We start from the raw sequence: 13,289 nt of genomic DNA, 5'->3' as shown, positions 1-13,289 counted from the left end.
AAAAGTTTATCATGTCATTGTAGGGGCATTGGTTATCTCCTTCCTCCCACCATGGCTGTCTTAGGGGTAGAATTTGGGTGTCAGGCTTGGTCGTAGAGGTCCTTACCCACTCTGCCATTTTGCCAGCCATAGGCTGGATGTTTTTACACTGTGCCCTGTCATCAGATAGTGCGGTGGGCTGCTGTGGTCACCACCTGCTCATCAGTGTGATTGCTTGCGATGGCCTCTCTCTGAGGTCAGCGTGATCGTGTGGTTGGCCTGCCACCCAGTGCGATTGTCATGGTTTATCTGTTCCATCAGTGGCATGCACATTCAGACGTGGCCGGATCACTGTGGCCTCTTCTGCCGTTGGCTGAGTCTTCATGGCTGGTGGGCTTTATTGTTGGTGGGATCATCATACTTTGCCTGCTCTCTTGTTGGCGTGGTCTCCATGGTTTGCCAGTTTCACAACTGGCATGACCTTTGAGGTCCACTAGCTATGTCGTTGGCGTGGTCTCCATGGTCTGTCTATTCCTGTCGTTGGCCTGTGGTCTCCGCGGTTCATCTGCTCTGTTGTTGGCCTGAGGTGTGAACAGTGTCTCTCAGGAGCTGCTGGTTGTAGGTGGAAACTCCTCTAAGGCTTGGGCAGAGTCGGCGTGGGGCCACCGGGCACGCTATTGAGCTTGCTACTCTCAATACCTGGATGGTTCTGTCTTAGGAAGGGTTTCTAGTAAGCCACCACAACCAGTTTGGCTCACAGATCCCCAAATCAAAATCCATGGGGGAAGGAGGCAGGAACCCGGAGGCAGGAACTTAGTTAAGCAGGGGTCATGAAGGAACGCCGCTTCCTGGCTTGCTCTAGATGGCTTGCTCACTCAGTCTGCTTTCACAGACAACTCAGGGTGAACCGCCTAGTGTTGGCACCGCCCACAGTGGGCGTGGCCCTCTCAAATCAATCAAGGATCAAGAAACTTAGCCTCAGACTTGTCTCTAAGCCAGTTCGATTGGGGGCATTTTCTTAGTTGAGGTTCCCTCTTCCCAGGTGACACTAGGTTATGTCAAGTTGACAAAATGAACCCCAGAATTGCGTAGGTTACATGCATGCCGCAGGGTTGGATGGGGATTCAGGGCTACACTCTGAGGGACTTCTGTAATGTGACCAAGCGCTGGGTGAGAAGGGTGTTAGGGAAGGAAGGAAGTGTTTGTCTCATCTTGCAGTTTTTAATGGGTTCAGTCCATGATGGTGGGGGAGCTGAGACAGCTGGTCACTGCATCACAGTTCACTCTCAGAAAGCGGAGGGCAGACAGGAATTGGTGCCTAGCTGGAAAACCTCAGGGCTCCCCCCATTTCCCCCGGCCAGGTCCCATCCCCTAAACGTTCGAGCACCTGGGACTGAGTGTTCAGACACAGGAACCACTTCCCACTCAGATCCTGGCAGCCATCCTGTGGAGTGGTTCAGGCTTGTTTCTGGAGCAGAGGGCGCAGGGTCCTCCTTGGGCACAGGATGGAGAGGCAGGGAGGGGGTGTGGAGAGTGCTCTAGCCTCATGAGCTTGTGAGCTGTTGTCACTTGGAAACCTCAGACTGTCAGGATCGTTGCCATCTGCCTTCCCTGAGATGGGAGGGAAGGGTCCCTCCTGCTCCAGTGGCCCTTGAGAGGCTGAGATGTGCCTCTGTGCTTGACTGGTCCTGGGTGTTTGTCCCCACTGGGGATTTGGTGGTATCTATCTGTCTAAGTCCTTGAGTCTCTCTGAGCTCTTTGTACCTAGGCTGGTGCTTCTGAGCTGCATCCTTCCCTTTTCGGTGCTGGGAGCTGTTTATCCACTATCGAGGTGCTAACAGGTGAGGGTCATGCTGGGTGCTGGCCTGGGCAGGACTGGTCTGTTCCAGCTGCAGCCTCACTTGGTGGAGAGGTTCAGGCCACTGCCCAGAGCAGCTTCTGTTGCAAGGACACTGGTCCTTCCTATGACCTCATCACCGCACAAAAGCTCTGCCCTCCTGATGCCATCCATCACTTGGCTTATAAGTGTCAGTATAGGAGCTAGGGGGTCACAGATGTTCTACCTGTGCCCTGACAGTTTGCTCAGCTGTGCCTGCAGCATCTGCACACAGCCTCTTGGGTATTGTCACTTGGTGTCTAGAGGCAGTACCCCAGGCTTGTTCCTAGACTGAGGGGGTTGGCTTAGAGTGGTGTGTGTGTGTGTGTGTGTGTGTATGGATAGATGTATATGTGTGTGATATATGTGTAGAGTATATATGTGGTGTATGTATATACATGTGTTTGTGTGTGGTATATGTGTGCAGTGTGTGTGTGTGTGTGTGTATGGATAGATGTGTATGTGTGTGATATATGTGTAGAGTATATATGTGGTGTATTTATATACATGTGTTTGTGTGTGGTATATGTGTGCAGTGTGTGTGTGTGTATGGATAGATGTGTATGTGTGTGATATATGTGTAGAGTATATATGTGGTGTATGTATATACATATGTTTGTGTGTGGTATATGTGTGCAGTGTGTGTGTGTGTGTATGGATAGATGTGTATGTGTGTGATATATATGTAGAGTATATATGTGGTGTATGTATATACATGTGTTTGTGTGTGGTATATGTGTGCAGTGTGTGTGTGTATATGGATAGATGTGTATGTATGTGATATATGTGTAGAGTATATATGTGGTGTATGTATATACATGTGTTTGTGTGTGGTATATGTGTGCAGTGTGTGTGTGTGTGTATGTATGTGTGTGAGGTATGAGTTTGGGTATTTATGTGTAGGGTGTGTGTGTGTGTGTGTGATGCATGAATGAATGTATGTGGTGTGTGTGTGTGTGTGTGTGTGTGTGTGTGTGTGTGTGTATGTCTTGTATGTAGAGGCAGGACCCTGCTTCCTCAGACTGGCCAGACTGATGACCTGTGGCACTCACTGTGGGAAACCGGGGCATCCTTTGTGTTTACTGGGTGCCCAGCTCCTGGGAGAAGTCATGGAGATGGGGTTGGAAAGGAGGGGTCTTTATTTAGGTGTGGGTGTAATGGCCACTTTTGCCTGGGGCAGAGGCTATGAACATTCACTGGCCTCACTTGACCCTAGAATCATCCTGTTCTGTAAGTAGCTCCCCGAAAGACACAGAAAGACCTAGAAGATAGTGTGAAGGGGATAGTTTTTGTGTCATTCCGCCTTCAGGGTGCTGGTGCTTAGGGGATTATCCCGCTTCCTCCCCGGAAGGCCATGTTCTTCTCCTTGGCTCAGGGTAGCCCTGAGCAGCTCTGGGAGGCCCACTTCCCAGGCACAGCTTTCTCCTTGGCGCAGACACTTCCCAGGCTGCCCGCCCTGTTCTGGAAGACCGGGGGTGGCTTCTCCTGCCACTTGGAGCCAGAAGACCCGCCCCCTGCCTCCAGTCCTGCTTTGACAATGCGTCCTTTGTCCCCTGGTCCAGCCTCCTCCCAGCTCCCAGCAGAGTGCCTCTGCCTATGATGTCATGCCCCTTTCAGTCAGGTCCCAGGCCGGTGGCCGGGGTGGAGGCCTGCAGACTAGGAACCACTGACCTGTTCCTTACTATGACTGGGCTACCCTGAACCCTTCAAGGTCAGGGTCAATGTTCTCTCATGTGTGAGTGAGTGTGTGAGTATGTGTGTGTGTGTGTGTGTGTGTGTGTGTGTGTGTGAGAGAGAGAGAGAGAGAGAGAGAGAGAGATCCCATTTACAGAGCAACACACAGGTCCCAGCTGGGTCCTTGGCTTTGCCTTTTTCTCTCCTCTCCCGAGCCACCTCCAGCTTCTTCGCCTGTGAGTGGATGAGTCACGGAGCTGGCCTCTCCCAAGAGCCTTGGGCGTGAGACCCTGGCTTCCTGCCAATCAGAGGGGCCTCTTGGGCCAGGACCATGCCCCTAGGTGTCCCTGCGTGTGGCTTCATGCTTGGCCTCTCTGGCTACATGGAGACTCCATAGGGTCTAGCCGTGGGCTTGAGGGAGCCTTAGACTCAGATCGGGTTTAATTTAGAGCACACAGGGGTCTGCTCAAGTCTGGCTACCCCAGATCCTGTGACAGCATTTAGAAATTAGGTCTTGCAGGGTGACTGCAGATAGAATCACCGTGCATTTCCTGGGTGGTCACCATCCTTCTACAGTGCCATGATAATCAGGAGAGAGTCTCAGGAAGGAGGCCAGAATGGGCCAACATAGCCATAGTAAGGACCCCTGGACTTGCTGAGGGTGGAAGAGGCTTTCAATCTGCCCTGGAACCCTGAGAACAGCCTACCAGGCCTCCGTAGCTGAGGCAGAATCCATTTCTGTGTTTTGAAGGACCTACCTTGTGGTTTTTATAGCAATTTAGGGAAGACTTGGCCTGGAACGCAGTACCTGGGGTAGGCTCACTTGGGCTCTCCACCTGCCTGCTGTGTGACCTTGGACACTTTACTCAGCCTCTCTGCACCTCTCTCTGCACCTGTACAGTGTTTCAGATGGGATCTCAGGCCAGGCTGTCAGATGACTGGGTAGGACGCCAGCAGAGCCTGATGAGAGTCAGACACAGGGCTGGCTACCAAGATGGCAGGAGCTGTTCACGTTGGTCTGTCACCATGGCAACCACTTAGGCCCTGAGATGGAAACGGTATTGCCCTGTAGAAAGAGTCTCTTCCTCCACCGTGTCACATGGAGCTGTGGCAGGCACACAGATGGAGAATAAAAGCAGAGAGGCCTGTAGGATGTTTTCTTGCCCACCTTCACCAGGGGCTGGGTGGTCCTGGAACTTGCCATGTAGACCTTGCTGGTCTTGAATGCACAGAGATCCTCCTGCTTCTGCCCCCTAGTGCTGGGATTAAAGGTGTGTGCTACCATGACTGGCTTACTTCTTTCTATATTCTAGAAAACTGAGCTCCCATCAAGGTAGAGGAGGGTTATGGTGAAGGCAGGTGTGTGGCCCTGTTCATCAGCTCTGGGCTCCTCACCCATAGTAGCAATCCCTTTGCAGAGAGGCTACCGTGTTCCTGCAGAATCTATGTGGAGGCTTCAGTTTCTGCCAAGTATGTCCGCCGCCAAGGACTGACCCAGATCTGCAAGATCTGTGAGAAGCAGGCACTGTCTTCGAGGCCCATGTCCCTGTTAGAGTCACCAACAGTGAGGAGAGGAGTCTGGCACGCCTGCTTTGGTTCCCGCCACAGTGCTCATTTAACAACCACCTCCTTGCTCTGTTTTGTACAGAAGAAGAGGGACCTGGAGGCTGGAGATCTGTGCCAAGAGACCTTAGAGGTGTCTCAGGACACAACTCGCTCAGGTCTCCCCATGGCAATGGGAGGACTCTCTGTTCTTCTTACGTTTAGTACAGAAGTTCCAGGTGACTGAGCAGAGCTTCAGGCCCAGTTGGATCCAGGCGTTTGGTCTTTTCTCTTTGGAAGTTCGCCCCGCGCGGGAGAGCTCGCTCGCTGCTCCAGACATGCCCACAGAATCAGCGCAGGTGCCCAGTAAGATGGCACCTACCTGTGATCCCAGCATTTAGGAAGCTGTGGGCAGGAGGATCAGAAGTTCAAGGTCTCCTTCAGCTACATAGTGAATTTGAGACCTGCTACTTGAGCTGGGAGGGTGCTGTGGGTATTAGCCAGGGAGACTGGAGTATGCTCAGAGGAGGCTGGGCCCACTGCTGTCTGACTCCACAGGGTGTAGAAAGAGCCGGTGTAGACCCCCAACCAGCCTGATGTTGACTAGTTAGCGTGTCTCTTTGGAGGAAATGAAGTTTATGGACGGATGGCTCACTGGGCTGTGCACCTTGTCACCAGGGCACTGGGCCTAGCATGAGTGTTTTGCTTGTTGTAGGTATTGCTGTCATGTGGGGTACTGCCAGAGGCTTGCAAAGCTGGCTGGCGGAAGGTACACATGGGTCTATCTTGGGCCCCTGAGCGGCAGGCTGGGTTACTGGGTAGTGATCTCTTTTTCAGAGACCACACTGAGAGATGTCTCCAAGTGGAACTGGCTTTCTGGCTTTGCCTTCCTAGCTGCTTTGCTGAGATCCAGTCCAGCTCCTGGGTCTGTGCTGTTCATAGTCTTCCCTGGTTTGCATGCTGTGGGGGCCTGGTGGCTCCTCTTTTGTCTCCCGTCTAGGCCCTCTTCCCTGTATCCTTGGTGATCTGGCCCTGTCCATCCTGCATGGGCGAAGTTTCTGGAACTGCCTCTGGGTCCTAGGGTATCTGGGTGCTTACTGTCCTTGGCTCCTGGCCACAGGGTCTCCAGATTCTTCATGGTTGTCTGATGTCAGATCTCTTATTGATCATTGCTGAGTTGCTGGGCCATCACTGGTGACTGTGTATGTGCCCTGACCATGCTGATCCTTTGGTGGCCACAGATTTCTCTGCTGGTTATCAGGGAAGATCAGGTAGGTAGCGCTGTAGCTAGCCCCGAGCTGGCTGGGACAGGGAACCTGCATTGCAGGGGTCCTAAGGGTCCCAAGACTGGACAGCTAGTGACCTGCAATTTTTGACTGCAGAGACACATCCACATGTGGCGGTCTGCTATTCGTTCAGGCCATCAGTGATCTCTCCTAGATTCCTCCAGGAGCATCCTGAGGACTGTGTGTAGGGAGGGCTACACAGGGACACATCCAGTGGCTAGGCAGGCGAATGTGTGGTTTCGTGGACAGGTGGGCAAGTGGGGCTCTGGCCCAGTCTGGCTTGCAGGGTCTCATGGTTTGCATGAAACTAGAGGTTCTGGAAAGCTCTTCCCAGCCTAGGCCCACGGTGAGCTGGTGGATTGCAACCCGGCCGATTATGAGGCATTTCTAGACAGGCCCAGCCTTGGGTTTTGTGGGGTGAGGTGGGTTGAGGGGGGGCTTTACACTCATTATGCCGGGCATGGAGTCTCTGGGGCCCATAGGGAGTTCCATCAAGGGGCCTCCTGGAGGAGGCATGAGTGTTCGTGCCTGCGTGTGTGTGTCTGCCCACATTGTGATAATTACCTCAGTGTTTTGAATTGCATGGCGTCTAAGTGTTGGATGTTTTCTCAGTGTGCAGCTGATCTCCGGAGCCTTCTGACCTGTGAAATTCTGCCCTGAGACCCCTCCCCCATGCCCGCCAACTCCCTCTTCCCTATTCTAGCCGGCACTGTTTATCTCTGGCCACCTGCTTGTGTGTCACCTGGGCTCCTTTTGAGTTTCTCTTGTGCAGAGGGAGATGAAGGACCTAAGCCTGGCTGCCCAGGGTGGCTAGGCTGGAGGGTGAGGAGCTGGGGAGGAGTGGGCAGAACCTGATGTGGGGACCAGAGAACTGCATGGCCAGGCGTCACCAGCTGTGGTTCAGCCTCCCCTTTCCCCAGTTTAAAGTTAAGTAGTGGGCTGGGAGACACTTCAGTCAGTAAAGTGCTTGCCGCTATACATGCATGAGACCCTGAATTCCATCCCTAGAGCCCAGGGAGAAAAGCCAGACAGGATGGCCCGTGTTTGTAATCCCAGCTCCGGGGAGGTAGAGACAGGCTGATCAGCCTAGCTTCTCAGGGAATTCCAGGTCCCAGAGAGAGGTCCTGTCTCAAAATATAGGGTGCTTGTATCCTGAGGGGTAATACCCAAATTTGATCTCTGAATACTATGTGTGCAGCATGTGCCTGCACGTATGCGCAAATGCGCATACACACACACAAGCAAAAATTAAGCACAGAGAAAGCCATAGGGAAGAAGTGAGTCTGATTTGCCAGGAGCTAGTGGCTGGCTGCAGCCCAGGGGACACCCATGTGGCTAAGTACCAGAACCTGTGGCCCACGCTTAGTCAGAGTTCTTCAGTGCCTAGGTGGCCAAGGCCTATGTCTGGATGCTGTATGATCCTGGGCAGAGTAGTGCCTCTCTCCCACGCTGTGGTTTCCCCATCTGTTGAGTGGTTCTAGGTATGTTTGGTGTCAGGCTCACAGCCTTCAGCCACAGCAGACACCGTGAACAGGGCCCATGATGGAGACCCAACTGCTGTGCTGTAGGAAGGGGGATCCTGTGAGGGCCTCATGGAGGCTAGAGGGCTTGGAGCCCTTCCCCTGGGATAGTGCCTTTCGAGAGGTAAAGACTGGCCTGCAGCTTCCTCGTGAAGCCTCCTGCCTGAAGCACAGAGAAGTCTGTACCCAGCCCAAGGGTGCACAGCAGGGCAAGGGGTAGAGTTGTCCAGCCATTTGGGACAGTAATTTATGTGACTCTGTTGAAAGGGGATCTCTCTAGGATTAGGTGGCTCTTGATGGCATCATGTCTACTCAGTGACCAAGAAACTGTGACTTTCAGTCTCCATTGCTTTGACCATGTGCTTGATCCCAGCCTGGGGGGGGGGGCGCTGGGGAGGAGGAGCCTGTGTGGTGGAAAGGTGATGTGGGGTACAGGGTCGGAGGCCTTTAAGATTGTCCCCCAGTGTCTAAGTTTGTTCAGAAGCCTCAGAAACTGTAGAGAAGACATTGCCAGAGGACAGACTACTCATGTGTTGATACGGTGTTCCTGGCAACTTCCGGCTCCCACAGAAACACAGGAGCCGGGGGGTGGGGTGGGGTGGGGTGAGGGTGGACCTGTCTGGCAGAATGTGTGACCAGTGTGGTTCCTGTCCACAAGGCTTTAGGTGTCTCTGGGAACTGGGCTATAATGTCCTCCTGGGATCCTCTGCCCAGGGAACTTAGTATTCTGGGTTCTGAAGCCTGAGCAGGGACCCTGGGCCCCATGGTGGATATGAGCTCTGGCTGCTTCTGACGGCCACATACATTCTAATTCTGGGATACCCCTGTCATCTCCCGTTCTCCTATCAGTTTGATGGCAGTGGGTGCTATGTTTTCAGGATGTTGTAAGCTAGTGCTGCAGACAGCATGTCGAATGGCTGTCACCCCAGTTTCTCTTTATTCCACCTTCCTTGTCTAAGCTAGGCCACTGGCTGTGTCTCAGAGTGCCACATGCTGCCTGCAGTCCCAGAAGGAGGTTGCTGCCATGGGGCAGGGACACGGGTGGGCCCTTATCACTGGGGCTGCTTTCCTCTGCCGGCCACGGTCCTTTGCTGTGAGTCTGTTGTGCTAGCCAGCAAAAGGAAATGGGCAAGGGATAAGGGCAGGCATGTCACCTAAGATGTGTGATGGACAGGAATGGCCTTGGAGGATGTCCCGGCCAGAGGCCATGACTGTAGCAATGCACACCCTGGGTTCAGCTAGTCCCCGCCCCTGCAGAGTGACACGGTTCCACGGTTTCACGGTTCCATGGTTCCACGGAGGCGGTCTTGTTAAGATTGCCATCTGAGAGCTTCTTGCCTTCTGGGCTTCTCCTTTGGCGCTGCCTAGACAGGTTCCTCCTGGCAGACCGTGCAGCCAGGACCCTGCTGTCCCCAGGCTGCCGCCACTCCACCATGGGGTGTGTGAAGATGTCCCTCCCTGTTGCAAGTGTGTGAGGCTCCTGTCTGGCTCCTACCCGATGCGCTGCCATCTGCTCTCTTCCCTTCCCAGTTGCTGTTGCCCCGTCCCACAGTCTGTCTCTAGCTTGGACGTTTATAGTGGTTCACCCGCCAGCTGTACTGCCCGTGGCAAAACACGGACACCATACTGTCTCTCTGTCACCTTCTGGGGCTCCCCACGGCTCCTGAAACAGAATCTCTTTGAATTCACCGTGGTCTGTGGGGCCTTGAGTGACCTCCTTCCGCCTAATTCAGTGGTGTTCTCAGACATAGACTAGTTTCACTCCTGGGCTTTTGCCGGGATGATGCTCTCTGCCTGGGACACTCTGCTTCCTTGTTCCCATAACAGTTATAAAGCCTGTCTGTTGTACCTACCCTTTGCCTTTCTGACCTGTGCTGTGCCGCATGTGGACATTTGTGTAAGTTGGTCACACACTGTGTTGTTTTAAGTATTTGGCTCCCTTTACTCAGTGCGACATCCCTGGAGCCATCTAGTGTGATCTATGTCAGTAACCCCTGTTTTTTTTTTTTTTTTTTCCCCTTCCTGTTTGGCTATGGAGCACTCTCATTGAGTGGGCAGGGCAGGCTGCTGGGTGTTTCCACCTTGTGACCGTTGGGAATGGGGTCGTTCTCAACACACAGGCATGTCTGCATGACTCTTGAGTTCTTTGGGCTCCTGGGAGATCTTCAGATCTGTATTTTGTGTGTTGAGGTCCTGCCAACTTGTTTTCTTAGTTTGTATTTGTTTTCCAAGCTAGCTCCAAATGAGGCTGAGGGTAGGAGATGTGAAAAGTGGGTTGGATATAAACTCATAGGGATGGGAGTGGCCACCTGTGGGGGTGTGTGGTCTCCCATGGGGGTGTGGTCACTCATTGGAAAGGGGTCACCCATGAGGGTGGGGTCACTCATGGGGGTGAGGTCATAGAGTCTCTGACTTTAGGGCTACCCTGCACATGGGGATGCTGGAAAGGATTTGGTAGGGTGACCTTGGACCATGCAGCTCCTGTGTTCCTAGGGGATGCTGTGTGAATCCTGGGCCAGCTGGGCTGGGCTGAGGTACGAGGTTCTCCAGAGATGGCCTACAGAGGCATCCTCTCTGCCTCCCCTACATTTCCACTGGCCAAGAGGAAGACATTGTGAATGATTACCACCTTCCAGCCTTCCTGTGTATCCCCAAAATCAAATAGTGGTTTTGAGGCCATCCGCAGGTGTTGCATGGCACTGGACCAGGTGACCCAGGACAGTCAACCTTGGGGTGGGGTTGCACTGAGGGTGCTGTGGACTCGAGGTGTGGTGTAGACCTGTTTACCCCAGCCCCACCCAAGGCAGCAGCTTGTCCTGATCAGGCACAGGACAGCTGCCATGCTGGCCTTCACACACTCTGTGTTCATAAGTGTCATGTGACATGTCTCATTTTGGTGCAAGGTAGTCTTTGTGAGCCAGAGTTCTTGGTAGCAAGTAACAGAAAGTCAGCCAAGGCCGCCAGAGCAAAGCCACGCCTGCCCAGGGTCCTCTGGGATGGCTGGCTGCTGGCTTTGTCAGCGGAGTTACCTGCTTATCCCTTTCTTTCTGCCCCAGGCTCACTTGTGGTTGGTGATGGTGTCCATGCAGCTGGTGTGGAGAATACTTGGGCTTACTACAAACTGGGGGCACACCGTGCTCTGGCCCCGTGAGTGCACACTTTACCTGGGATGTGGGGATTTAGGAAGCAGGCCTGTAGCAGAGATCTTCTTGTCTACAATTAGTAGTTGGTTATTTTGTTTGTTTGTTTTTGTTTTGTTTTGTCTTTTTGGATTTTTTGAGACAGGATTGTACTGTGTATTCCTGGCTTTGAACTTGGAAATCTGCCTGCCTCTGCCTCCCAAGTGCTGGGATTAAAGGCGCGTGACACCACTGCCCAGTGTTTTTTGTTTTTTTTTTTTTTAAACATTTTAAACTGGGAATTTAGCCCAGGACTTCACAAATGCTAGGCAAATGCTGTATTACTGAGCCATGCCCCTGCCCAGACCTGCCACTGGGATTGTAGGAAGAAGTACTACCACTGAGCTATATCCCCAGCCCTTTTCACTCCTTTCTCCCTCCCTTATTTCCTTTCTCCCTTCCTCCTCCCCTCCTCCCCTCCCTCTTTGTTTCTTTTTCTTTTTTCCCAAGACAGGCTTTCTCTAGGTAGCCCTGGCTGTCCTAGAACTCACAACTCACTTTGTAGGCCAGGCAGGCCTCGAACTCAGAGAGATCCTCTTACCTCTGCCTCCCTAGTGCTGGGGTTAAAGGCGTGCGCCACCATGCCTGGCTTCTTTTCACTTTTCAAGATAGGGTCTCACTTAGTTTCTCTTGCTGACTTTGGATTTGCAATCCTCCTGTCTCAGCCTGCTTAGAAGATGAACAGGTCTGTGCACAGTGCTTGCCTGTGTCGCCTTCTGACCCTTTTGCTTTGTGTGCCCCCGGATCTCTGTGTGCCAGAGTTTGGTGTTGCTGCCACACGGGAGGAAACATCTCAAAGGTGTGACCTGGGAGAGGAATATGTGTGTGTGTGTGTGTGTGTGTGTGTGTGTGTGTGCGCGCGTGCACATGCATATACATGGGAATATTTAGGAAGTTCATTGGTGTCATCTTGTTGACCCTGAGGGGTAGGGACAGTGCCACCTACATGTTGGAAATGAGAGAGCTAAGGTTCTGAGAAGGGGACCGTACTCCCTGAAGCTGTGGTTCTTGGCATGGTTCTTGGTCCAGTGTTCTTGTGTTCATAAGTGTCATGTGACATGTCCTTTTGATGATAGGTTCTGTGTGAGCCAGAGTTCTTGGTAACAAGTAACAAAAAGCCAGTCAGGGCCATCAGAGCAAAGCCACACCTGTGCAGAGTGCTCAGGGGTGGCTGTCCACTGCATTCTCAGGTTGACTTACCTGCTCATACCTCAGCCAGTCACCACCTCCCCTTCCTGACCGTCTTACTGGCCGTGCCTGGGTCACATGGCTCTTCTTGGGGCCTGGGATGGAATGTCAGGTGCACACTGGTAGGTTAAGGAGGGACCGAGTGCATATGTCAGGACCTCCAGCTTAGGAAGGGTTTGGATCTGCAGTCTTCTCCCCTCCCTGCTTCATTTCCCTGCATGAGATCTGTCACAGGCCATCTGTGGCTTGCTTGGAGGACAGTTGCTACCAGTTAGCCCAAGAGGAAGGGCTGGGGTTAAATTACAGGGAGCTAGGGGTCTGGCCAGTCTCCTTCTCATCCTCATGTATCATTGCTTAGGATACAGCTCCAGCCTCAGCTCTGGGTGTAATGTGAAAAGGCAGGGCCTTTCAGGAAAGAGAAGAAGGACCATAGGGCTGTCTCAGACTTCCCGCTGGGGCTTCCCTGGCTCCTGCAGTCTCTTGGTTCCCATTCTTGAGAGCACTGACTATTGTTGTAACTTGTCTTATATTAGTCATGGAGGTTCCTGCCTGGAAGGTGGCCTTTATCATCCTGGACCTGTTTGTTGCCCAGGATGGATTTGTTGTCCAGGATGCTTGTGTCTGGTTCAGGCCGTCCCTAGTGTGGCCCTAGGCATCCTGTTCCCTGACTCCCAGTGGCAGTAGGCCAGTCTCCTCTGTGTCCTTTCCATATCATGAATCAGTCTCTAGCTGAGGACGAAAGAGCAGCCAGGCAGCCTTGCTTTAGCAACTGTGTCGCTCTGTGACCCATAGTGGGTCACTGCCATGTACCACTCTGCTAGCACACAGCTCAGGGACAGGCCCAGCAGCTGTGAACTGGAGCTGCTAGGGGCTTTTGAAGAACTTTGCCCTGGAGATCTGGAAAGTCCCAGCTATGGGATGAACTGGCTGACCAAGGTGGGTGTGGGAGCCGTGCGGATGGCTGTGGGTACGGTGTCCACGCCGAGGCTCCCAAGCCTGCTGGTTGAGGCCTGTTGCGTAGGGAGATGGCTTGTGGAGGCTAGGC

At 53.0% G+C, this 13,289-nt stretch overlaps 1 protein-coding gene across 51 annotated transcripts in view; it reads left to right on the top strand.

The window, feature by feature from the left end:
- Ncor2 (nuclear receptor co-repressor 2) overlaps positions 1-13,289 on the top strand; it is a 162,086-nt gene that overhangs the window by 40,847 nt on the left and 107,950 nt on the right. The window contains exon 1 of one of the 51 annotated variants that reach the window (XM_030254271.1): positions 10,466-11,024. The exons of the other annotated variants lie outside the window; for them this stretch is intronic. The gene's annotated coding sequence lies outside the window, so the exon portion shown is untranslated. Of the gene's footprint in view, positions 1-10,465; positions 11,025-13,289 lie in introns of those variants that run through there. 51 annotated transcript variants of the gene reach the window in all.

Source organism: Mus musculus, chromosome 5 (genome assembly GCF_000001635.26).
Source record: "Mus musculus strain C57BL/6J chromosome 5, GRCm38.p6 C57BL/6J".
NCBI lineage: Eukaryota > Metazoa > Chordata > Mammalia > Rodentia > Muridae > Mus > Mus musculus.
Note: the sequence above shows the minus strand (reverse complement) of the source record. Positions and strands in the feature narration are given on the sequence as shown.